Here is a 24,573-nt window from a genome sequence, read left to right as displayed (position 1 = left end):
GTGGTTACTGGGTGTCTTATCATTTTTGTTCTTCAAAAGGAGTCAGGAAAGAAGTTGGGGCTTGGAGTTCACCCATCTTGAGAGTGGTTATGAGGATCAAATTAGATAAGGCTCTGAAAGATGGTTGAAAACTGTAAAGTCTGTGTGTGGGCAGTGTAAATGGTATCACCTTCTCTATTTCATGGACATCCACCAAAGTTGTCCTACACCAAGGCCTCTGTGGAGGACCTGCCTTGGTCCATGGGGCTGAGATTGAGTTTCAGTGTCTTGAGAGACCAACCGTATTAAAAGGGGACAGGGGAAGTCTTAGTAGCCCTCATAGACACACTCCCCTGCATGTTAATTATTTGGCAGATCTTGGATGAGAGCTGTTCCCAGCTGCTGTCTACTCTTTGGTCACCACCCGGTCTGGGACATTGTCTCTTGCCTGGACAGTGGCGTGACTGCCTCATTGTTGTCAGCCTCCCCCCTGGGTTTCCTGTATCCATTCTCTACGTTGCAGTGACTGATTCCCTCACTCCTCAACTTTATGCCTTTTAATGGCTTCCCATTTTCCCCAGGAAGAAAACGAAGGCCCTGCTATGGCTCATGAGTCTCTAGGTGCTCAGGGCCCTGTCCATGCTTTCAGCTTTACCTGATACCACACTGCCCCATGCTTTGTGCTCCAGCCACACTGGCTTCCTCTCTGATCTTTGATCACCTGCACCCTTTCTGCTACATGGCCTTTGCACTTGCTAAACCTCTCTCCCTGTCCCATTTCCTACTCCCCCACCTCCAACACCTATACCTGCTCACAGCCTGTGTGTCCTTCAGGTCTCAGCTCCAGTCACTTCCCTGACAACCCTGCCCCAGAATAAAGTGGTCTCCATGACATAGGTACCCCCCCATTACATTTTCCCCTTCACAGAACATGTATCACTAATGTTTCACATTTACTTGAATGACCATTTGGTAAATGATCATCTCCCAGACTTTAAACTCTACAAGGTCAGACATCAGGGCTGCCTTGGCTCCCTACTGAGTCCCCAGAGCAGAGGAGAGGGACTGGCATCTTGTAGATGTTCAATAAACTTAGTAAATGAGCAAAGAGCTATTCCCATGTTGCCCGTGGGGACAAATCCTACTGGACGAGATCTAAGATCTACTGGACAGGGAATCCCTTGCAGTTCACAGATTAGAAGGACTATGAGCTAACATCTATGGAGCCTAACCATGTACATGGATGATCTCTAATGTTCACAACCATCTGACAAAGTGGAGAGCTAGCTAATATGTCCCCATATTGAAAGAAAATTATGATAAGACTCAGAGAGATGGGAGAAGTGGATGAAGGATGCATAGCTAGGAGCACCTGGGTGGCTCAGTCGGTTAAGTGTCTGCCTTTGGCTCAGGTCATAATCTCTGGGTCCTGGGATCAAGCTCCAGGTCAGGCTCTCTGCTCAGTGGGGAGTCTGCTTCTCCATCTTCCTCTTGTCCTCCACCCCACTCATGCTCTGTCTCTATCTCCCTCTCCCTCTCTCTCAAATAAATCAAATAAAATCTTTAAAAAAAAAAAAAAAAAGGTTGCATAGCTAAGAAGAGTCAAGGGTAGGATTTGCACCCAGGCCTGGCAGATCTGTGCTCTGAGCCGCCCACTTTAGCCCTTCCTTTGTCTTCTCACCTTTGGATCGCCCTCACCCTGCACATGACAGTTGTATATAAGAAGGGATCCATCATTTAGGGGACTGAGGACGTGACTTCATGTTACCAGCCTTTCTGATGTTTTCTCCTTTGAATACTCTGGTTTCAAAAGCAGAGCAAGGTGGAATATACTGGTTTCAAGGCATTGTGGATTCTGTTCTAAGGGACTCCTTGATTGTCTGGCCACCTTTAGCACAACACTTTGCAGAAAGGTACTCACCTCTTAAGGAAGCCAAATCCAACTGATGGATGCAGTGCCTGCTGGCAGCATTGGACATGACTGGGGATGTTTTGGCCTTGCAGTTGCCCAGGGGGTACATAGGATGCTGAGATGGTGGGACTCGTTGGATTCACTTTACATATGGGGATACATAGGCCAAGGATAGGGAGGGAATTCACCCAAGATCAGAGAGTGAGTTTGAAAAGCTGAGGCTCTGACCTCTCTGCATATTAGTGCTCATCTTTGCCTTAAGGTCAAGATGCCAGGAAAATGTTATTTCTCTACCAATTTATCATGGTATCTGAAATTTCACCATTAATTCTTTCATCTTAGAGAAATTTTTGCTAGTTCTCTAAGAGAATGAAAATACCCTTGGATGGGTTGTAGAAAGGCGGGATACCCTAAGTCATTGGCCAAACAAAGTATTCACGTCTTCATCCATCCACCTATCTACCTGTCTCCATCTGTATTTCCATCTTTCCACTTACCTGACTCCACCCATCCATCCATCTGTCCATCCATCCATCCATCCAACCCATCCCCTTCTCTTTCCATCTGTATCTCCATGTATCCTCTTATCTGTCTTTCCCCTCACCCATTCACCCACCTGCCCCTTTTACCAGAGTCCCATTGAACACCAGTTCTGTGACCATTGAACACCACTTTATTCCATGGAATAAAAAGATGAAGAGTCTCAGTTCTGGTCTCTGCAGAGCCCCCAGTACCTAGAGGCAGCAGATCTGTAAAGCCATATTTCTTCTGCGCTGTGAGGGCTACACTAAGGAAGTATTGATAGCTCGGCTTCAAAAAGAAGAGATAACTAGGCAGAAAGAGTCTGGAGACCCTGACCCTGAGTGCATCACCCCAGCTCTTGCTGTTCATTGGCTCTGTGTCCTTGGGCAAGGCTCCCCCTATCTGGACTCAGCCTACCCATAGGTGGTATGAGCAAGTTGGACTTGATGAATGTTCCCAGACTCAGTCATTCATGTACCTCCCTCCACACTTACAGATGAGATAACCTATACTGAAAAGTGCTTAATGCTTTTATTCAAATGAGCTCTTTTTTTAAACCAAAATACATTTTAGAATGAAGCCTTATTGCTACCATAAATGGAAAAAAATGGTAACAGCTCTCATAAATAGAAAGTAACCATAAAAATACTTGAAAAAGGAAAGCAAACTGCTAATGTTGTTAAATTCTGCATAGACCTTGCTTCTCAGTGAAGGAGGCCAGATCTCCTTGGTTGATAGAGAACTTAGCAAGCTCTGGAGAGCTGTTAAACGTAAGCTAGGACACAGCAGAGACTCTCCCCTTAGAGTAGCCACTCCTTGGGGAGAAGCGTCTTTGCAGTCTGCTTCAATATCACAGCATGGTGGAGTTGGGTAGGGGCCACTCCTGCCCCAAAGCAGGAAACCCTGCTTTGGAAGCTTCAAGCAAGGTGCTGTCCTGGCCACTCTCTTCTCAGCCCTCCTGATGTGCCCTAGGCCTGGCCTCTCCTGAGAACTCACACCTCCCCCACAAGCCTCCCAGGAGTCAAAGGTCAGGAAGCCATGAGCCGGATTCTGTAACTTAAACCCAGTGGTATCTGCTTCAAATCCTGACTGAGGAGGGAAACCAATATGGAAATCTGAAGCTGTCCCATCCCAGAGCTTGGCAGGAGTCAGTTGCTGCCCGTCACTCAGAGAGGGCTCTGACCCATTCTAATCTTACCTTCCGCCACCAGACTCCTCCACCACATCTCCACCATCCCTCATCCTGAACCTAGAGTCCCCAGAGCCCATGACAGTGTAGAGTCCCCAGCCCATAGCCATTCTGAATTTCCCTGTGGCATTAACAGGTAGGATCAGAGAACAGTGTCTCTCACTCATGCCAAGGCCTAAAGTGACCAACTAAGTCTTCACACCCTTGGAAGGCAGGTGGCATGGTGGGTGGAGACAGAAAACCCAGGTTTGGGTTGTGTTGTGCTCTGATGGCTCCCCACACGTCCTTACCTCTGAATTTCTGGATGCTGCTGAGCCTTCTCCAGCATTACTGACATCAAGGGTATTATTTACTGGAAAAAAAAATGTTCCATTTTCGATTCAGATTTCAGAAGGATATTTGAAATCTTAAAGCTGCTGCCAGCTCTGTTGAGGGACACAGAAAAGCCCACTTTCTCATGTGGCTTTGGCTCCAGCCTGGTGGCATGGCAGAGAAGGGTCATCTTTGCACCACTGGCCCCAGTCCCCAGATGGGAAAGGCCACGCCAGAACTGCCCAGAAGGGGGAAAACACAGCACTGGGCATTGCCTTAGAAAGTGCTTCTTCTCTCTAGTTAATAGTTACGGTTTCTTAGGTGGGTCTTCCCTGCCTGCCTGCCTTCCTTTCTCTCTCTCTCTCTCTCTTCCTTCCTTCCTTTCTTTTTTCTTTCCTCTCCTTTTCTTTTCTTCTTTCTTCCTTCCTTCCTTCCTTTCTTCCCTTCCCTTCTCCTTCCTTCCTTCCTTCCTTTCCTTTCCTTTCTTTCCCTCCTTTCTCTCTTTCTTTCTTTCTTCCATTCCCTTCCCTTCTCCTTCCTTCCTTCTTTCCTTTCTTCCTTCCTTCCCTCCTTCCCTCCTTCCTTCCTCCCTTCCTTCCTTCCTTCCTTCCACCAGGGCTGGTGTTTGACTAACAAGTAAGTCAAGGGAGGCCTGTGGGTTGTTTATAGCTGGTGTCCCTCTTGCTAGCCCCAAGGCCATATCATTTGTTAAATATTTTAACCATCACCTTGTATTCAAAAATATTTATTGAGCATACTGTGTGCTTTAGGCCCTGAGTTTATCAAGCTCTGAGACATACCAGTGTCCAGATATGATTCCTCACTCAAAAGCTTATGGGAGACACATCTGTCATCACAGTGCAAGAAGTCTAGACACAGTGCCTGTCGTAGGAGTTAGAGAAGGGTGCCCTTATATCTTGGCCAGAAATGGAGCAGAGACATTTTGGAAAAGTGACTCAGGGTGAAATTCCACATTCCAGATTCTTATTGAGTCCCCAAATGGCAGTACACGTAGGTTTCCCCGAGAGATCTTTCAGGCCAGCATTCCCAAAGCGAGTGCTGAGGAATGCTGGTTTTGTGAGATGTTAATAGATGTTACTCCAAAAAAAGTTCAAATACAGTTAGTTTGGAAAATTCTGGGTCAAGCAAAACTACACTGGTTTCTATGTTGCGGGACTTCACCAGGGCCTTCACGTGTTCACTGCTTTGTGGAATCTATAAGGAAGCTGAGGACTGTGGTATGAAACATGGTGTCCTGTTTTAGGGAGTCTCTCAAAAGACTAGTGTTCCAAAGCTCACTCTGGGGGACTCTGATCCCCTTATTCACGGACAAGGAAATAGGCCCAACAAGTGGCTGGCATGTGGCCAATGTTTCACAGCGAGCCGGGGGCTGAGCTGGGACTAGAACCCAGGGCTCCTTCCTTATAAGCAGGGCATGTGGTTTGGGCTTTGGGTACTAGTGGCACATGAGAAGGGTAGGATCCATGTGCACTGAAGCAATCCTGGAAAGATTACTAGAGGAGGCAGGATATGAGCTAGAAAGTCCAGAACCCCTGGGGAGCTAATGACTTGTGACTTTGTTGACTAAACAGAACTATCACTGGAATCAGATACACCATAATTGATGCCCAATTTACATAGAGAGAAGTTCAGGCTGGGAAAAACTTCCCACTGGAGACTGGTCCCTGAATTCACAAAGAGTGGAAGTCCTTGGAAGTGTATTTTTCAGGTACCCTCTTTCTAGAAACCTCCCCTGGTTGCTACCCCCAAGTCAAAATGACCCCTCCCCCCAAATTCTCACTCCAGGTGTTTCGCAGAATCATTTTGCCCGTATTCCAGTCTTTCTTGAAAGTTTTGGTTTAGCCAATGTGGGATCCTCACTAGTTTATAAGGAGTTTGAGAACAGAGCTGGTCGTTTATTCTTCCTTGTATGGTCAGCGTTTTTCAGAAACTCACTGTGTACTCGACATGGTGCTCAGTGTTTTCCCTGCATCCTCTCCATTTTACCTTCACCACTGCCCCTCCCCTGCAATAGCTATTTCTATCCCCATCTTACAGAAGAGAAAACTGAGGCTTGGGACATTGAAGTGACTTGCTCAAGAAAATGGACCAGTAAATGATGAAGCAGAGACTTGAATGTGGGCCCTTGTTTCCCTTTCCTGGTTGCTTGTGAAATTGGGCTGACGGAGTCATAGATAATCCCACAGGCGTGTTGCTGTCTTGGGGCAGTGACCCGACAGTGACAGGTCTGTCCTGTCTCTGCAAGGCTGGGGTTGGAGCCCCCACATAGCAGCCGTGTTTCAAGCTCAGCCCCATCTCAGCTTGTTGACCGTAAGAGGATCCGGGGTGTGAAGTGGGGTCACCTTCAATTTAGAAGGGCAGGAGTTGTAGACTGACAGCTGGCATGGTCTTCAGGCTCCTATATCTACTACCCCTGTGTCCAGACTCACCCCAGGCCTTCTAGAGTCCTTTTCTCACTCTCCCTCATGTCAGTACAGAATTTTCCATGCTGAGGGGCTGCTGGTTTCCCCACCAATCACTCTCCATCACAGTGATTCACCTTTATTTATGGACAGAAAAAACTTAGATACAGAGTTCATACCTGTTGTCAGTGTGGATGAAATTTTAACAGTGTTGATACCGAAGAACCATTCTCCCTGAGGTTCTGGTTTGGGCCAGGGGATGGGGTCGGTCTCCTTTCTTCCGTAATTAAAAATTCACCAGCGAGGACAGATTGCTCATCAATCTTTCATCTCAACAGTCTCTGCTGGAGAAGACGGGGGCACCACTGATGAGGCTTGACTGGCTGCCCAGAGCTCCAGACCTTGCTACCATGTGCATGAGTTCAGGGCCTTGGGTGGGAAGCAGGTGGGTCCAGCTGAGCCTGGGGTAAAGCCCCTTGAACATCACCAGAAGGGTACTGGGCATGACAGGTGGTCAGTCCTAAGCTTTCTGCCTCCTAAGACCTGAAGGCATTGGGGAGAGGCCAACAGAGGGTCAGAAAAGTGAATGTGTGGAACAAAATGGTCAGGAGGCATTGAAATAACTATAACGCTAGTCGTAGCCATTCAAGATGCTAAAGTTGCTAAGAGTAGATCCCAAATGTTCTCACTACAAAAAAGAAATGGCAGTGATAGGACAGGATATCCAGATATACATGTTACTTACCTCATGGTGGCAATCATTCTGTAGCTTGTAAGTGTATCAAATCAACGTATTATAACCTACACAATGTTTTATGTCAATTATGTCTCAGGCTGATACTACAGATCTGATACATCCTCCATGTTTTAGCCAAGTGTAAAGTTAATAGAAACTCTCCAGTTTAAAAAACAACAACAACAACAACAACAACAAAAAGCAAAAACAAACAAAACCTTAATGGGATAATATGTGCAAGGACTTCAGCATAGGGCCAACCTAGAGAAAGCATCCTCGTCCCCGTTGCTAGTTATTTTAATTGTTGTCAATGTTGTTGCCTCTGTTCCAGAACTCACCTCCTGTGCTGGTTTAAGACACGTTACATAACTTCTCTGGGACTCAACTTCCTCATCTGTAACACATAAATTCTAACAGTAGCTGCCTCTGGTTGTTGGGGTGAGGAGTAAAGGAACTGGGGATCCCTCAGTGTTGTAAAATCACTATTGAGCAAACCCAGGCTGACATCAGTCTCCTGGCCTGGCCAAGCCCTGGGGTACTCCAGGCCAAGGAGAAGGGATAGCCTGGTGGACGAACAAAACACTGGCTCTGCCCCTTTTGTGGCTGTGTGGCCTGTGCAAGCCCACCTGTCTCCTGGACTCAGTTTTTCCATCCGTACAAAGCAGGTGCCAGAGCAGGTGATCTCCTGGGTCAGTTCTGGTTCTGGCTTCTGTGAAATCCTGCACATGGCTGCCTCTTGTCAGGCTCAAGTTTTTCCTGGAAGATCTTTAGGGAGGGGCGTTCTCAGGTGGCCACTTCATCTCCATGACTATTCTGTGTCAGCCCCATGTTCCCTGCAGCTCTGCTCCTGGATCTCTGTGAACTCTGGGCTGGCTGTGTTTCCAGGAACGGGGCAGTCTGGCTGCATAGTGAGAGGAATTTGAAGGGCGTTCAGTGGAAGAGAACAGGCAGAGGTGGCAAGAGGACCTCAGGGCGCAGGCTGGGTTCCAGGTTCTGGGGGGGGGGGGGGTGGCTGAGCAAGGCTCAGTTCAGGTGAGCGGAACAGAGAGATGCCAGCTAATAGTCATTAGGGTGGCACTGAGCCCCTGACACTTGGTAGGACCTGGTTAGCCTTGGCTCAGGGCCTGAAGGATGTGCACCTTAAGGATGAACAGGGAACAGAAAGGCAGGGCCATTGTGCTGGACATCTGCCATTTGCTCCTTGAGACAACTCTCCACCCTCTTGCCACTGCCCTGTGCCCTAAGAGATGATCTATAGTCATCAGTGCACTTCCTCCCCTCTCTGGCTTCCTGCTGGCTGTGACCAATGGGGAGCTCTAGCAGGATATAAAGTGAGGGGGGCAGGGTTAGGGTATTTCGTCTCTAGCTGTCTCCCTCAGGATCACCGTGAGGTGGCTGCATTCCTTGATCCCAGGTGACAACTCCTGTCAAGGATGTTCTCTGTGCCTGGATCTAGAAACCATTCCCGCTTCCCATGCCCTAGGGGTGGTGGGAGCAGAATCCCCATGTCTGCTCCCCCCAGGGAAACTGTGCCACTCTTGCCCACTTCCGTGAAGAGGTCCTTTATGAAGCCTTCAGGATCCTGCCTGATTCAGCTCCCGCAGAGCTACAGAGCAAGGGTATAGGAAGGGGATTCAGGATAGGAGACAGTAGGCCCCCCACCAAAACCATTTCTGGAATCTGATTCCCATCATCTTACCCTTGATTATTCTGAGAGACCAACCTGGCATTCTCCCTCTGGACTTCTGGCTCATGTGTTTAGAGCAGGAGAAGGGAAGGGAGGGGAGGCAGCTACGGCCGATTTGAAAGGGGAACACACCTGGGCTGTGCAGGTCCTGGCTGGCAGCAGACCCCCAGCAGGGAAGGCACCATCAAGCACTCACGGGGGCCAGATAGGTTGGGATTAGGGAGCATTTGTGGGCCCGAGCAGGCAGCTGACGTGGCTCCAGCGCATTGCCAGCCTGCTGGCCTGTGGCCCAGAGGTGCAGCTGTCCCCAGAGGAGTCAGAAAGCCGGACTTGTGCATGAAATCCCTTAGTTTCTAAATACTGGGATCAGTTCAAATATTAAATTTTAAACAACCAGATCTGAATCTGGCCATGGTTTGTGACCTGGAAAATACAAGCCCCTCTGACCTTTCTGATCTCAGTCTTGTTTGCTTGTAGGTTTCCCACACCCGGAGTGCAGACTGAGAACAGCCCAGGAGATAGGTGAGTGTGAGAGCCAAAACCCCGGGTTCACCTGGGGGGACTCAGAGGCCCACTCACACCTGGGCACATACTTCAGCACCATTACTGGACCCGGTTTAGCAACGTCTGGTTTGCTGACCATGTGTCTTAACACCTCCATTCTCCCCACCCCATTGCCCGTCTGCCCCAGCCCTTCCTTATCCTCTTCCGAGCACCAGAGCTCTGAGCAGTGGCTCCCCAAAAACCGGTGGGTAGCAGTGGAGGAGGAGGGAACCAGAAGCAGAGCTGAAGCTGCAGTTTGGGACTATTTCCTAAATGTGACTTACCCGCGTCCCAGTACCGCACAGGGCCTGCGTGTGACCTCTGTATCTCGGTGTGATATTCTGCCAAAATGCAGGTGTGCCTGGATTAGTACATGGTCTTTTGCCATAAAGAGCAGTACTCATGAGTGGGTTACAGGACTATCATATCAGTCCTTCATATGTTAGTATCTTTTAATGCCATCTGATTACTTTTTGATTACTGTCTTGCTGGGGTCAGCCACACTGAGGGGTTTTTTTGATTTGGGAATTGAGAAGGAGGAGCCCTGCATAGAGGCTGGGGCAACCTGGGTAGGACCTGGTGCAACAAGGGTCTAGGGACCTGCCAAGGACATTTCTGACAGCTTAGTGACTATTTGTGCAGAGCTGGGTCTGGGAGAGCCATCTTCGGCCCCTGTGCTGGGTGGGTGAGTCCTCTGGATCCACGGATACCACCATGATATCCCTGGGAAAGCATGCCCTCAACTCCAGACCATCTGTTTACAAACAAACATTTGGAGACAGAGCCCCTTGCTTGAGGGACTATCTGGGAGTTCTCTGGGACAAGCCAGCTTGATTCCCAGCCAGTGTCCTGGGGCCATTACTTCCCCAGCAACCTGGGAGAAGTCATCCTTCCTCTGGGTGGCTCTGTGTGGAGCTGGCTTCACTCCTGGGTGGAATCAGCACTTGCCCAGGGTATGATCCGATAGAGTGTGATCGGATAGAGCCCTCCCCACCCAACATCCCCTCCTGCCCACCTGTCACACTGCCCAAATCACCATCTGTGTCACTCATTGGGAGAGGATGAGGAAGCTTTGGAAGCTTCCACCAAAATGTCAACTGAAGGTTAGTAGTGGTTATTTCCAAATTGCAAGATTATATGCAATTTGCGTTTCCTGTGTTTTCCGTTTTATGTGTCAAGCACATGATACTTTGATGTTCTCCCCACCGCCACCCCCGAATGCTATCGGGGTAGTCTAGTGACCCATGGTTTCTTGTGTTCACTGTAGAAATTATCTGGCCAGATTAGCTCCAGCCAGTAGCTGGGCCTCGGGAAATTGGGATGTGGGGCAGATACATTTTGACAGAGAAGCAAAAGGTGATGTTGGGAAAGGATTGAGGAGCTGTCAGGGGTGAGCATGGCCTCCTCCTCCTATTCTGCTGCAGTGGTAAGCTAGCGAGCCAAATCATGATATTTTTTTCAAAAATAAGGTGGACTTGGTTTGTTCCTTCAGTTAAAGCCCCATATTCTTCCTTTTCCTTGCTAAGAAAGCAGGCTCTCACTTGAAGGGCAACTGCACTGAGGCAGGGATGGACGTCACTCTCTTGCATTGACTATGGCCAGACAACCTAGGTTTTCTTTATTCTTTCTTTCTTTTTTTTTTTTTAAGACGTCTAAAATTACAACACAGACTCTAGGGAGCTTTTAATATGTGTGGTCAGAAATTGATAAATTCCCTAAAGAGGCACAACTGACTAGAGAGTTTTAAGAATTTTTTAAGTTTCCTCTTTCAGAATGTAAGTAACCAGTAATTCCACTTCTGGGAAATTTGCCCTGAGGAAATAGCCTAAGATGTGTACAAAGATTTATCTACAAGGATGTTTATCATAGCATTATTTACGTGTGTTAATAAAGAAGAAAACAGGGTGTGTATCCAGCAGCTGGGGGTTGGGGGAGCCCATTTTGGCACATGCAGATGGTGGAAAATTCTGGGCAGCCACTGAATACAGTTTGAGATAAATTTTTAATAATCTAGGGGGAAATGGTGATACTTTGGTGGTAAGTGAAAAGACAATTTGCCAAAATTCTTTCTGACTACATTAAAAAAAGGTGGGATAGATAGAAACAAGTAAGCAAGGTAGAGAGCAGAGAGAGAAAGAAGATTGGAGAAACAGATACCCAAGTGTGGGGAGGGGTAGGGGGGATGGGGTAACAGGCGACCTATTTTCTGCTTTGTGCTTTTCTGCATTTCTAATTTCCCACAGCGGAATGTTCCCTATTTCTCAAAGAGCAGTTACAATTAAGAAAAAATTCTCTATCCCCCACCCCGTGTGTGTGTGTGTGTGTGTGTGTGTGTGTGTGTGTGTGTGTGTGTACATTTTGCCAGTCTGCTGTACAGGAAAGATTGTTATATTGTTACTTTTTATTCTGAAGCATTCTTTTCCTTATAATATTTTTTTAAACCAAAACCAAGGTCAGTGCCACACAGTGTTCTTCCAGCCCTTGAACTGTGGGTCTGAGAGAGCTGGTTTTGGGGGCTGTGTTAGTTTATTAAAACAGGCATAACAAAATACCACAGACAGGATGGCTTAGACGGTGGATGTTAATTGTCTCACAGTTGTGGAGGCCGGAAGTCTGAGATCAAGGTGTTAACAGGTTTGGTTTCTTCTGTCTCTCTCCTTGGCTAGAAGGCTGCCTCCTCCCTGTGTCCTCACACAGTCAGCCATACCTCTGTCTGTGCTGTCTATGTCCTAATCTCCCTTTCCTTTTTTTTTTGTTAAGGTGAATTTAGGGGTTTTTTTGTTTTTGTTTTTTTATAAACATATAATGTACTATTTGTTTCAGAGGTACAGGTCTGTGATTCATCAGTCTTATACACACATAATGCTCACCATAACACTCACCCTGCCCAATGTCCATCACCCAGCCACCGCATCCCTCCCATCCTTCTCCACTCCAACAACGCTCAGTTTGTTTCCTGAGTTTTCCTCCTTTTGTTTCTCTTTCTCTCTGGTTTTGTCTTACTTCATTTTTTCTTCTCTTCCTCTATGATCTTCTCTCTTGTTTCTCAAATTCCACATATCAGTGAGATCAAATGATAATTGTCTTTCTCTGACAGACGTATTTCACTTAGCATAATACCCTCTAGTTCCTTCTATGTCATTGCAAGTGGCAAGCTCTCATTTTTCGATGGCTGAGCAATATTCCATTGTGTGTGTATTTGTGTGTGTATACACACACACACACACACACACACACACAAACATCTTCTTTATCCATTCATCTGTAGATGAGCATCTGGGCTCTTTCCATAGCTTGGCTATTGTGGACATTGGTGCCCCTTCAAATCACTGCATTTGTATCTTTGGGGTAAACACCCAGTAGTGTGATTGCTGCACCATAAGTTAGCTCTATTTTCAACTTTTTGAGGAAACTCCATACTGTTTTCCTAATCTCCCCTTCTTAAAAGGGTACTGGTCTATTGGAACAGGACCTGCCCTAAAGACCTCATTTACCATAATTACCTTTTCGGAGACACTCTCTCCAGACTTTCTCATGTTCTGAGATCCTGAGTGTTAGGACTGCACCATGAATTGGGCGGGGGAAGTGGGGGTCACACTTCAACCTATAACAGGGACAGTCTGTTCCCAGTGACTGTGGCCAGTATTTTGCAGAGAACAGAGCTTGAAGCTCGAGTGGGAGCAGGGATATTGATGGAGAAGACATTGTCTCTGCCTTTAGGAGTTCCTCAGGGAGGCATGATGCAGACACTGAATTCAGGCCCCTCACTTCTCCAGCAAGATCCAGCAACAATAGTAGGACCGTTCCTGGTTGTGTCCAGCCACCACAGATTGGCAGCTCAAGGTCAAGGCAAAAGAAAGAGTTGAACATACAAAAAGATAATTTTATTAGGAAACTTTCAAGCACATCTGCCATAGTGAGAACCAGCAAGTTAGCTATGAACAATCAAATCATTCAAATGGACTTCTGGACACTAAAACTCAAAGTTTAAAAATAATTTTTCTAAGAATCAACTCAAAGGTGAAACTGATTTATCAAATCAATGGTGGAGAAAAGGAATAGGTGAGCAAGTTGGGTGTGAAAGGTTGTGGGTGTTGAGTTTAGTAGACACAATGATTATTAGGTTGGAGATTAGTGTGAGAGCTTGGGAGAGGCTGAGGCAGGCATCCAATGGCAGGCACCTTAGATTTAAGTGGAAGGTAGTAGGGAGCTACAGCAGGCTCTGGAGCAAAGGTGGAGCAGAATGAGAACAGAAGTTAAGAGAGACTGCAACAGAAAATCTAGTTAGGCAGTCTTTGCTGAAGTGCTGGGATGAGGGTCTCAATGTAAGTTCTGGAAGCAGAGCTGCAGATGAAGACTTGGGAAGATGTTTGCACTCCTTCATTTTTCTGGGCCTTTTCCCATGCCCTTCTCTCTGTTTCATCTCCAGCATGGCAAGCTCTTAAGCATCGCATTCATGGAACCCCTCTACTCTGAAGCTTATATTAACCTCCAGACAGAGACTTCTTCTTGGGCTCAGCCGCCCATGAGAGCACTGACATAGCCTGTCATGGGGATCTGCACCTCTCCCTGTTCACTGCCAAGCTTCATGGGGTTAAGAATTGGGTGCTCAGTGAGTGTGCGTGGGGTAAGATTGATGACCGAGTCAATCTGTCTGGATGTAAGCTGCATAAGTAGTTGGAGCTTCAGAGATTCAAAAATGATTCCAAGGTGAGTCTGTAAAATTTTACAAATTATCAAGTTCCCATCATGAGTGTGGCATTGGTGAGAGAGGAGTGACTTGGTCCCCACCCTCATGGAGCTTACAGCCTAAAGTGGGTGACAAAATAATAATGATAACATGATGAATGCTGTGATGCCCCCAGTCTGCTAGGAGAGCCTGAGGGTGGGGGAGGGGTGGCTTATTTGAGGTGAAAATTAGAGGATTTTTGAGGATGCAAATGTCTGAGCAGGTCGTAGAAGTTAGATGATGGACCAAGATGAAGGTGAGGTAAAGGGAAGCCCAAATAAAGAGAAAAGAGATTCCTGTAAAGGCACCACCTATGCAGAGATCCTGCAGTGAGGGAGAAGCTTTAGAAACGCAGAAGCCGAGCATGCCTAGAACACAGAGACCAAAGGGGCTGCTGGTGAGATGAGAGGTGAAGGTCAGAGGACAGCATCAGAAGGCCATCATTGTCAAGAGATTTTGGGCTGTAGTCTAAGAACATCAGAAATTCACCAGAGGCTTTTAGTCAGGTGGCAATGTGAACAGATCAGTGTTTTTAAAAGACTGCTCTGGCTGGAGTTATGCTGAGTGTGGATGACTGGGAGCAGGAGGGGGGTCAGTGGGAGGCTGATGCAGCTGTCCAGGCAAGAAACGGTGGTCACCTTGCCTCGATGGTGGCTGTGGATGATGAGAAGTAGATAGAAGAGAATGACTCTCAAGATGTGGACAAGAAGAGAGATCAAGGATGATAACTCCAGGTGTGGATTTAAGCAAGGGCAGAGAGGACATTTGCAGAGATATTTGGGGGTGCTTTTGCCACACTGTCACCCCACACTGAGCTCCAGCAGTCTGACTGCCGGTCCTTCAATGGGATTGTCACTCATAGTGACACCAGCATATCGGCCAGCAGTGATGGCAGGACCTCAAAGACCAGAGAGGAGAAGGGGCTGCCTGCCCTAGGCCCAGAGGCCAGACTGGGACCTAGGACTGTGCCCAGCATCCTGGAGTTATTGGGGGAGAATGGTTGATTAAGAAAATCTCACCCACAAAGCAGAAAAACTGGGTTTAGCATTTTCCTCTGACTCAGCAAAATTTCTTCTCTCAACACCTCTCCTGGGAGACTGAAAATCCACCATTATTCCTAGATATCCCCTCAGTACTGATTCTTTATTCCTTGTCCAAATGTCCTGGGACTTCCTTCCCTGATTGATGCTAACACTGGAGTAAAACTAACTTACATTGGAGCAGTCTTCTCCCATCTGCCTCTCAGGGGACCCTCATGGTGATGCTGGAACACAAGCCAGGAGGTATTAGTATTCTTCCCATTCTACAGATAACAAAACTGAGGCTCAGGGAGAGGATGCCACTTGCCCAAACTCAGAAATGGGAGAGACAGAACCAGAACCCAAATTAGGAGAGTCTGCCTTCAGTGCATTTTTCTCAATTGTGTTTTTTGTCTTCAGTCTCATGGTAACTTTTGAAATAAATGACCCGGCACATTCTGCTTTTAGAGCATCTGTTTGTTGCCTGCTAATACAACCTTTATTTTTTCCTTTTGCTCAAACTGTTTGAACTGTACAACCCTGTTGTAATTCCTTCCACATCTATGTAAATAAATCCTTGTAAGAGCCAGCTGCAAAGCAAAAGATTTGGAGACAGCAGATCATCAGTGTGAGAACTTTTCCGGCAGCTGGCCAGCAAGTGGTGGGCGGTGAGGTCCAGGAGGCTGGTGAGGGGCTAGATCATGAGGACTTTGCCTTAATTCCAGGTGGGATAGGGCATGTGAGATTTTGAGGAGGGGAGTCAGGGGAGGGGCACTGACTTACACATGAATAGAAAGCCCTTGGCTGCTTTGCAGAAGGGAGACTGGAGTGTTTCAGGTGAGAGATGGTGGTGGCCATGGAAGTGGGGAGAGGTGGCTCCATTCTGAATGGATGCCTCCTGCGGTGTGTTTTGACATCAGTTTTGGTGCTGAAATTTAACTCTGATCCTAACCACCCAGAGTTAGCACAGACCCCACAAATTAAAGGACACAGTCTCAACAAGATTGGCCCAGCTTCGGATGCCAACCACAAGTGGGGTCCTCAAGCTAACACACTTCTGATGGGCTGGCTATAAATTTGGGGGTTCCTGTGGCTGGAAAATTCACTAGAATGACTCACAGAACTCAGGAAAGCACTCTACTTGCATTTACAGTTTTATTATAAAGGCTATAAGGACTTTATAAAGGACCACCCAAATAAAGGGACACATAGGCGAGGTCTCACAGGGTCCCACCGAAGACCTGTCTGCTCTCCTGGCACATTGATTGTTGACCGACCAGGAAGCCTCACTGAGCCCCAGTGCTCAGAGCTTTTATTGGGATTTCATTATGTTGGCATGATTAACTGATTGCTTAACCACATGACTAAAGTCAGTCTCCATCCTCCCTCCCCTGGTGCAGAGCCCCAATCCTCTAATGACGTCTAATGATCTTTCTGGTGACTAGCACCCATCCTGATTCAGCCTATTAGCATAAACTCAGATGTAGTCCCAGGGGCTCATGAACAACAAAAGACACCCCCATCACTAGAGGAATTGTAAAGATTTACAGTCTCCCTTCTAGGAACCAGAGACAAAATTCAGTCATGGTCTTTATTATGAACAGGGTAGATGCTGTTGCCCTTTACTGAGACTAGCAGAAGACTAGAGGCCAGGGGTGTGGGCTGGGCTAGTAGGTCTGGTTGGGGAAATGAAGGGTAATATTTGGACATATTGACTTTGAGATGGTCATTAGACATCTAAGTGTGGAGTTGGCAGTTGGATCGGAGTTAGGAGCTGAGGGAAAGATCAGTATATAGATCACATTTGAAGCCCCAGGACTGAATGAGATAACTCAAGGAGTGAGTACAGTTAGGGAGAAAAGAGTAGAGCTCTGTGTTTGGAACTGTTATGGCTGGGGGCAGGGTGGGGCGGGATGTGGGGGGTGGCGCTCGCACAGAAGACAGAGGATGAGTGGTCTGAGAGGCAGGAGAGCCCTGGGTCCCCAGGCAGGTGTTTCACAAGGAGGGGAGAAAAAGTCAGTGCTAAACACAGCAAGTCAAGGAGAGGAGGACCAAGAAAAGGCCATGGGACTTGGCAATGACCTTGAGCTGAGTGGCTTCAGAGGAGGGGAGGTGACAGTAACTGCCTGGTGGGGTGTGGTGGGGGGAAGTAAGGTGGGAATGGTTAGTGAGGAAGTGCAGACGGAGGGCAGCCCCCCCACCCACCCACCCAGGGACTGCAGGGCCTGTAGGGGTTCTGATGGGAGCTGTCACCGCACAGCTGGCAGCCAGAGGGAGTGGTTCAGTGCCAACTATGTCCCTACTTCAGGATTACCTGGCAGCCTCAGAGTGTGGCTGGAGAGAAGACACAGAAGTCACTACCCACACAGTACAACAGAGAAAGAAAAGTGGAATGTGGCATGACAGAGGTGTAGAGCCAGGAGAAATCACCACAGATCGGGGGTGATCAGGACAGGTAAGCGTAATAACAGCGAGGCTTTTTTGTGGGGGGTCTGCCTTCATGTGCCTGCGGACCTGATGACCCCTTGAATTGTGTCTTGAATTTAATTCTCACAGTACGGGTATTGTCCTCATTTTATAGACAAGGAAACTGAGGCATATAGGGGATGAGTCACTTATCCAAGGTCACAGTCTTGGAAATTGCCAGGGATAGAAGTTAAGGCAAACTGTAAGAGATTTTTACAGGTAACTGTAGAAAGGGAACAGGGGGATAGGCTTAAATGAGAACCCAGAGACAGAGGCTCTTTGAGTTGAGGGTGGGGGGTACTGGCAGACTCATTTGGAACAAGAATGGGACAGATCCTAAGTCCTGTCTAAGTCACTCCAGAAAGGGACCCAGTCCTCTTGAATGCCATTCTGCTCAGGTCACTGGCAGTGTGGCCTCCAACAGCCCCCTAACCTCTCAGGCTGTCTTCCTCAGTAAGGGGAGCGTAACACGTCTCCACTGGGGTCAGAGCACAGATGTGAGGGCTGGCAGGCAGAGGCAGGGAGAGCCATGGAGGAGAAGTGGGTGGGGGCTGGCCTCGGTGGTGTGTGGGGAGGGCCTGTGGGCCAAGAGACAGGTGTGGATCCCACACACCCTGGCCTGCCCCTCAGCCACCCTTCTCCACCCCCCACCTTCCCCTCACCCAGGGCAGGGGCATGCCTCCACTGGCTGTTCTTATCACCCCTGGTCTGTAGAACAGAAGCAGCAGGTCCTGCCCACCCCTGCCAGAGCACACAGTCATGACGTAAAGTAGCATCTGGGGAGAAATCACTTAGCGTAAATGCCCAGCAGAAAGTAGCATCATTCAGGAGTGGACAGGAACTACCGATTCTAACAGAAAGGCAGATAAAATAAGGAAGACGCTTTCGGAGGTGGGATTTGGCAGCTGTTTGATTCTAAAATGTCTCAGCTCTGTTGAGGTAAACCTGTGAGCCCATGCGTGCTCCTTTCCTACCTGTGAAATGGGCACATCCTGGCTGATTTAGACTGCATGCCACCTGCTGAGGACAGCACTGGGAGGCCAGCCTGGTGGGATGCGCTTCCAAAACATTTTGTGATCGCTGAGGGAGCTTCCCCCCCTGGTCCCCCCAGCAGTGTGCATGGCTCTGTCGGGCTTAACATGTCACAGAGGAATAGACTGAAACCCAGAGAGATCGGGTCAAGTTTCCCTCCAACCATTGTTCATATCTCCTCTCTAAATCTTTTTATACACCGTGGAAGTGGAGAGGGGAGGGAAAAAAGGAGGGAGGGGGCAAGAAATAAGAAAAAAGAGTAGATGGGGAAGGAATAAGACCCACGCCACTCCATGGCTTTAGGAGGATGGAGGCTCACCTTTATATTCAAGAAGAATCTTAGGAATCCCAGTTCATTAGACACTTTGGAGAGGGAGAGAGGCCTAGAACATTCTTAATTTGGAACCTATCAAGCCAGTTACTTTATCTGGACATCTATGACCCCACTATGTCACTTTCCTTAAGAGCCAACGTGTTGGTGGTTTAGTCTCAGGTTGCATGGGGAGAAGCATCTAGAAGGAAAAAAGCCCTTAAAGATATGCCCTAGAGGATATAATGTGCTGCCACAACCATGCACATATGATTTTGGAAGGGACTCGTAAATGTGGGCCAAGGGCCTGGATTTGGAAATGCCTGGGACCTAGGGGCAGGCAGCAAGTGAGGCTGGAGCATGCCTGGCCCCCTCCAGCTTCCACCCGTCCCCACTGGGCAAGCTCAGGGTCAGTTCTTGAAAAGTGAGTGCCTGTTCCATTCTCCCAGGGGGCTCCATGCTAACTTCCAGAAAGCCTGGCTTCTGTGCCTTCTGGGCTGGTTCCTGGCTGCGGGTCATATTTCACAGTGTTCTGGAACTTCCTTACCTCATTCTTGGTGTCTTCCATGAGTCCTCTAGCAGATCTGAAGGAGGGTTAGAGAGCAAACATCCCATCCTGAGCAGCCGCCGGGAACAGAGTACTATGCCAGGAGCCTTGTGCACATTATTTAACCTGAGACTTGTACCACTTCTAGAAGGTGTGGGCATCAGTCTCTGTTTCATGTGCAGGCAAACTGAGGCTCAGAAAGGTTCAGTAGTTTTCCCTGGATGCCTCAGCCACTAAGTGGAGGGAGCAGAGTGGGGAGCTAGGTCCACAGGACCCCAAGCATCCTTCTGCCCCCTGTGCATACCCACCCTCCCCTCCAGCCTGGGTCTCTGAGGATGGTGCTGACATTGATCCTGCCCTTGTCTCTGGACTGGCTTGGCTATTCGTCCCCCCGCCACCATCATCTTTGCAAGTCCCAAAGGCCCACTCTACTCAAATGCAGTTCATGTCAGACCCCGCTCAAATCCTGGAAAAGCCCCCAAAGTCCTGGAAATGCTCCTAAATTGGACCCCTCTGAGAATAAGCAAAAGGGGATGAGAGGCTGTAGGAGTCCCAAGGACAAAACTGATTGGTTAGGGCTTGAAGGAAGACTCATGCCCTTTGGTTTTGAAGAATGTGGTCATCAGACTTCCAATGCCAGAGCTTGAAATAGTGGGTTAGGAAAGATTAAAAAAAAAGGGGGGGGGGTTAAGAGAGACATAAGAAGGAAAAAGGGGGATGGGGAGAAGTAAAGGAACCAGGAATGGCTAGGGAGAGTAGACGGAGTCACAGGTTCTTCTGAACTGTCACAAGCCCAGTAGGGGTTGAACAAGAAGGAGCTTGGCTCGTTGAGGAGTGACCTAGTGGCTCGGTCCCCTTGGTGTCAGGTCACACGGCCCACTCCCCAGTGACTGAAGGCACTGCAGTGCCCCAGTGAGGTTCACCTCACCAGCCCCATGTCATCCAAAGATGCTGAAATCACCAGTGAGGCCCAGTGCACACTGTGAGTTTCAAACCCATTCCCATTAAAACAAAACCAGAAACCTGCTAGGTAAGAGAGTTAGCTCTCACAGGGTTAGCCTTCAGTTTTTCGGAACCCACGGGGCCCCCCTTCCCTCACACAGACCATCAGAGGGCCTTCCTCCACCCCGTCCACTGGCATTCCTGTAGGGGCAAATGGTTTGCTCTCTGGCCCCCACCAAGGGCCTTTTGTTAGAGGTTGTTCTTTAATTTTCCATTTCTTTTCATGCATACTTGCAAAGCTCCCAGCTCCAGCCAGGCGAGGAGGAGACTTGTAGTAGCAGGACTGATGATGTCGGGAGGCTCCTTGCAGCTGCCAGAGCCGCAGTCCTGGGTGGGGGCGGCCTCGGGCTCTGCAGCAGCGGCTCTGTCCACCTCTCCTGCTGGCAGCCAGAGCTCTCCATAGGGCTCCTCACCCTACAGCTCTGGGGCACGGGAAAGGCCTGCTCCTCTTGCACAGCTGGCCAGGGACAGATCTGGAAGGGTAAGTGAGGGTCTGCAAGTACCGTGCATCCGTGGAGGCCGGGAAGGAGCCCTAGGCTCTGTGACTTCCAGAAAAACAAAGCTGATAAAGCTGTTGCTGCTGAGATTGAAGGGGGAAACAGCTTGAGAGCCTGTTCTGGGGATTCTATGAAGCCACAGCAGGACTTGGCTCTGCTCACGCTTGAGGTGGCCTAGAATTCTGAGGAAGGAAGGTGGCTATTGGCTCACACCCAAAACCAAGAGGCTATAGGACTTCCCTGAAGGACCTTAGCTCCTTCCTTCATTCTTTGCCAGATGTTTTCTGAAGGCCAAATACATGCCAGGCTCCCTGCTGAGCACCAGGGGCTTGAAGGAGAGCTAGAATTAGGCCTCTACCTAGAAGTACCCCCTCGTCTTGCCAGGAGGATGGTTGCTTAAATACCTGTAATGTCACAAGATGTACGATAGGAGAGAGTCTGCCAGAGGTGGGGAGAAGCCAGCTAGGACTCAGGGTACTGGAGAAGAATTTACGGAGGGGCTATTTGGGTTGGGTCTTGAAGGATGTGTAGGAGTTCTTCAGAGGACAAAAAGCAGCCAAGGTGTTTGGAGTGACTACAAAGAGGTTTGGACGTACAAAAATGTAATAGAGTGTAGTGACAAGCTCGGCAGGCCTGAACAGAGGCTGCAGAAGATGAGAAGAAAAGACTGATAGGGCCACATCATGAAAGGTCTTAAATGTCAGGTAAAGGAATTTTAACTTAATGGTACAGGCTGATGAGAGGCACCAAAGATTTTATTTTATTTTAAGATTTTGTTTATTTATTTGACAGACAGATATGACAAGTAGGCAGAGAGGCAGGCAGAGAGAGAGGGAGAAGCAGGCTCCCTGCTGAGCAGAGAGCCCGCTGTGGGACTCCATCCCAGGATCCTGGGATCATGACCTGAACTGAAGGCAGAGGCTTTAACCCACTGAGCCACCCAAGTGGCCCACACCAAAGATTTTAAAAAGAGTGGTGTGATGTGGTCATTTTGCATCTTAGAAAACTCAGTCTGGCTACCATGTGGATGGGATGAAGAGGGACACTGGGAGACACTCTCCCCCAAAAAACTGTGTCCTTAAACTTGTGCAGGCCAGTGCTTTAGACCAAGGTAGTGGGGTTGGAAGGTGGAGAACCAGGGACAGCTCTGCTCTCTTCTGAGTTTGGGTGGCCAGACTGGGTGGAGCACCAACTATGAGGGAAAAGGAAGAGTCTGGGATGGTTTTGGATTGGAGTGGGCCATGGAGACTGGATGGGTGATGAGGGCCTCTTGATGGGAGCAGGAAGGAGGGAAGAGTTGAAGGTGGAGTTGGGAAGAGAGGAGAAGCAATGAGCTTGAATGTGGCCACAGGGAGCTGCAGATGCTAGAGGGACATCACTTCAAGACAGTGTCTCCTGGAGGCAACCTCAGTCCCTTACGCCAGCAGGCTCCATGGTACAGCCTCTGGAACTGCTGAGATGAAGCCAGATTTCTCATGCCCATACCCTGCAGATTGCTAGCACTCCCAGTGTGGTCACTGAACTTAGGATATTAGCCAGCACTCTGACAGTAAGGTCTTACCTTGCACCTACTAAGTGCTTCGTCGGCTCTTCTCAGCCTGGGCCTAAGTAATCCTGGGTACAGGTATGATAAAGGGGTGCCGTGTCCCTGCTGAGGGCAGGTTTGCCGAATATTGAATGGGAATGCTGCTGGGCAGGTTGGAGGTGCAGAGTCTCAACTTGAAATTGGACATATAGAATGATTTTGTGTCCTGTCTAGGTGCCAGGAGACCCTAGATAATGGTACCCAGGGATGGAGGGAGAGGAGACTACAGGCTGGCTCACTGAGCATTGCCTTGGCCCACCACTGACCCTTCTCCTAGGAGGCCAGGAATTCTTCGTGGTTTGGGGGAGGAAAAAAACCTTGCAGTTAGGAGAAAGAAAAACTTGGGAAAGAAATTGTTTCTGAGGTGGCAGGCCCCAGTGCTGGAGTCTAGGTGTGCCCAGGCTTGTCGGGGGGAATCTCCAGGTAAGAGTTGCCAAGACAGACAACTGCATTGTGTGGGACTTTGTGCTGGGCTTTCCCCTACCCAGACATATTTGATCCTCACATGTGGCGGGATCAGAGAGGTCAAGCAACTGGCCAAAGTCACACAGCTAGCACAAGGCAGAACTGGGTTTCTGCCAAGCCTGGCTGACTCAGGTGTAGGCTTTCCCTCCCCCTCCACCCACCACCATACTAGTGGTGCACCTTAGCCTCTGGGTTAGGCTGAGAAACACAGAACACTTGAAAACAGTATGAGATTCATCACAGGATTACCAAATTCTTTTTTAAAAACATACAGTGAGGGGCGCCTGGGTGGCTCAGTGGGTTAAAGCCTCTGCCTTTGGCTCAGGTCATGATTCCAGGGTCCTGGGATCGAGTTCTGCATGCTCGGCAGGGAGCCTGTTTCCCTTCCTCTCTCTCTGCCTGCCTCTCTGCCTACTTGTGATCTCTGTCTGTCAAATATATAAATAAAATCTTAGAAAAAAATACAGTGATTGGGAACAGCAAAGGGATGTGTGTGTGTGTGTGTGTGTGTGTGTGTGTAGACTTGTTCATCACATGTAGATTTATTGAGCACCTGTGATGTGCCAGAGCCTGGGGATACAGCAGTGGCCAGGGCAGACACTGTCCCGGCTCTCAGGGAGTCATGAGTAGGCATGTGAGGGAGGGTCTTACACATAAGCAGGTATATACAAATATGCACACTAAACCAGTGTTGTAAGGATGGACGCATTTGCTTCAACAGACACACACACAGAAACACAGCTCCAGTGCTCACACTCGTGCGCATGCACACCCCCACGCACACATGTTCACCAATAGGCTTTAACTAGGGAGAAGGAATGGGGCCTGCAGCCCGATACAATAGCCAGGAAAATGTGAAGAGCAGCCTGTCATATTTCACCATAGAGGCCAGCCCAGGACTGCAGTCCGGGCTCCTGTCTGCACCCCTTCTGCCAGCCAGGGGCCGGGCTTCCGGAACTGGACAGTGCACACTGCAACTTTGCCCAAGGAACTCCGCCGAGAGTTGCCGCCACCATCTGTCAAACTGGCCTGGGCACTTGGCAGGCACTGTCTCTTTGCACATTTCCTCCAGCTCTAGATGTGGGCACAGTTATTACCCCCATTTACAGGGAGGAAGTGAGGCTCAGCGAGATGGGCTTCTTGCCTCAGGTCTCATGCAGCTCACGCGTGGCAGAGTCCAGACTTGAACCCTGAACTCTTCCTTTGAAAACAGCGGCCCAGGGCTGGTGCTGCTCAGGAAGATCCTGATGCCCTGCGCCACCTTGGATGGTGGAGTCCTCAAGTCTTCCTGATATTCCTGACAAGCTGAGGCCTCCTGGGACATGGAGCACCTCTTTCCTAATGCCCCAGGCCTCGTTCCTGGAGCCATTGTCCAGGTTCCCCCCAGTGTGGCCCCTCTGGGCAGTGACTCCTCAGGTGGGAAGGACCCTGAGCCTAGCAGGGACAAGGAGACAACTGCTTAGGGATGGTAAACAGGCCAAATTTGCAATTCATCCCTGCACCCCACTGCAGGCTTAATCTCTCCATTCATCTAATGGGGATAACGAGAGTCTCCCCTGTTGGGTTCTGCTGAGCATTAAGTGGGATAACACATGGAAAATGTTTAGTCCAAAGCCTA

At 48.9% G+C, this 24,573-nt stretch overlaps 1 protein-coding gene across 11 annotated transcripts in view; it reads left to right on the top strand.

The window, feature by feature from the left end:
* The window catches only part of ATP2B2 (ATPase plasma membrane Ca2+ transporting 2), a 367,384-nt gene that overhangs the window by 74,116 nt on the left and 268,695 nt on the right, over positions 1-24,573 (top strand). For 10 of the 11 annotated variants that reach the window (XM_045990373.1, XM_045990363.1, XM_045990365.1 and 7 more), the window contains exon 2: positions 9,238-9,282. The exons of the other annotated variant lie outside the window; for it this stretch is intronic. The gene's annotated coding sequence lies outside the window, so the exon portion shown is untranslated. The remainder of the gene's footprint in view (positions 1-9,237; positions 9,283-24,573) is intronic. 11 annotated transcript variants of the gene reach the window in all.

The sequence above is a fragment of the Meles meles genome, chromosome 20 (assembly GCF_922984935.1).
Source record: "Meles meles chromosome 20, mMelMel3.1 paternal haplotype, whole genome shotgun sequence".
Classification (NCBI taxonomy): domain Eukaryota; kingdom Metazoa; phylum Chordata; class Mammalia; order Carnivora; family Mustelidae; genus Meles; species Meles meles.
Note: the sequence above shows the minus strand (reverse complement) of the source record. Positions and strands in the feature narration are given on the sequence as shown.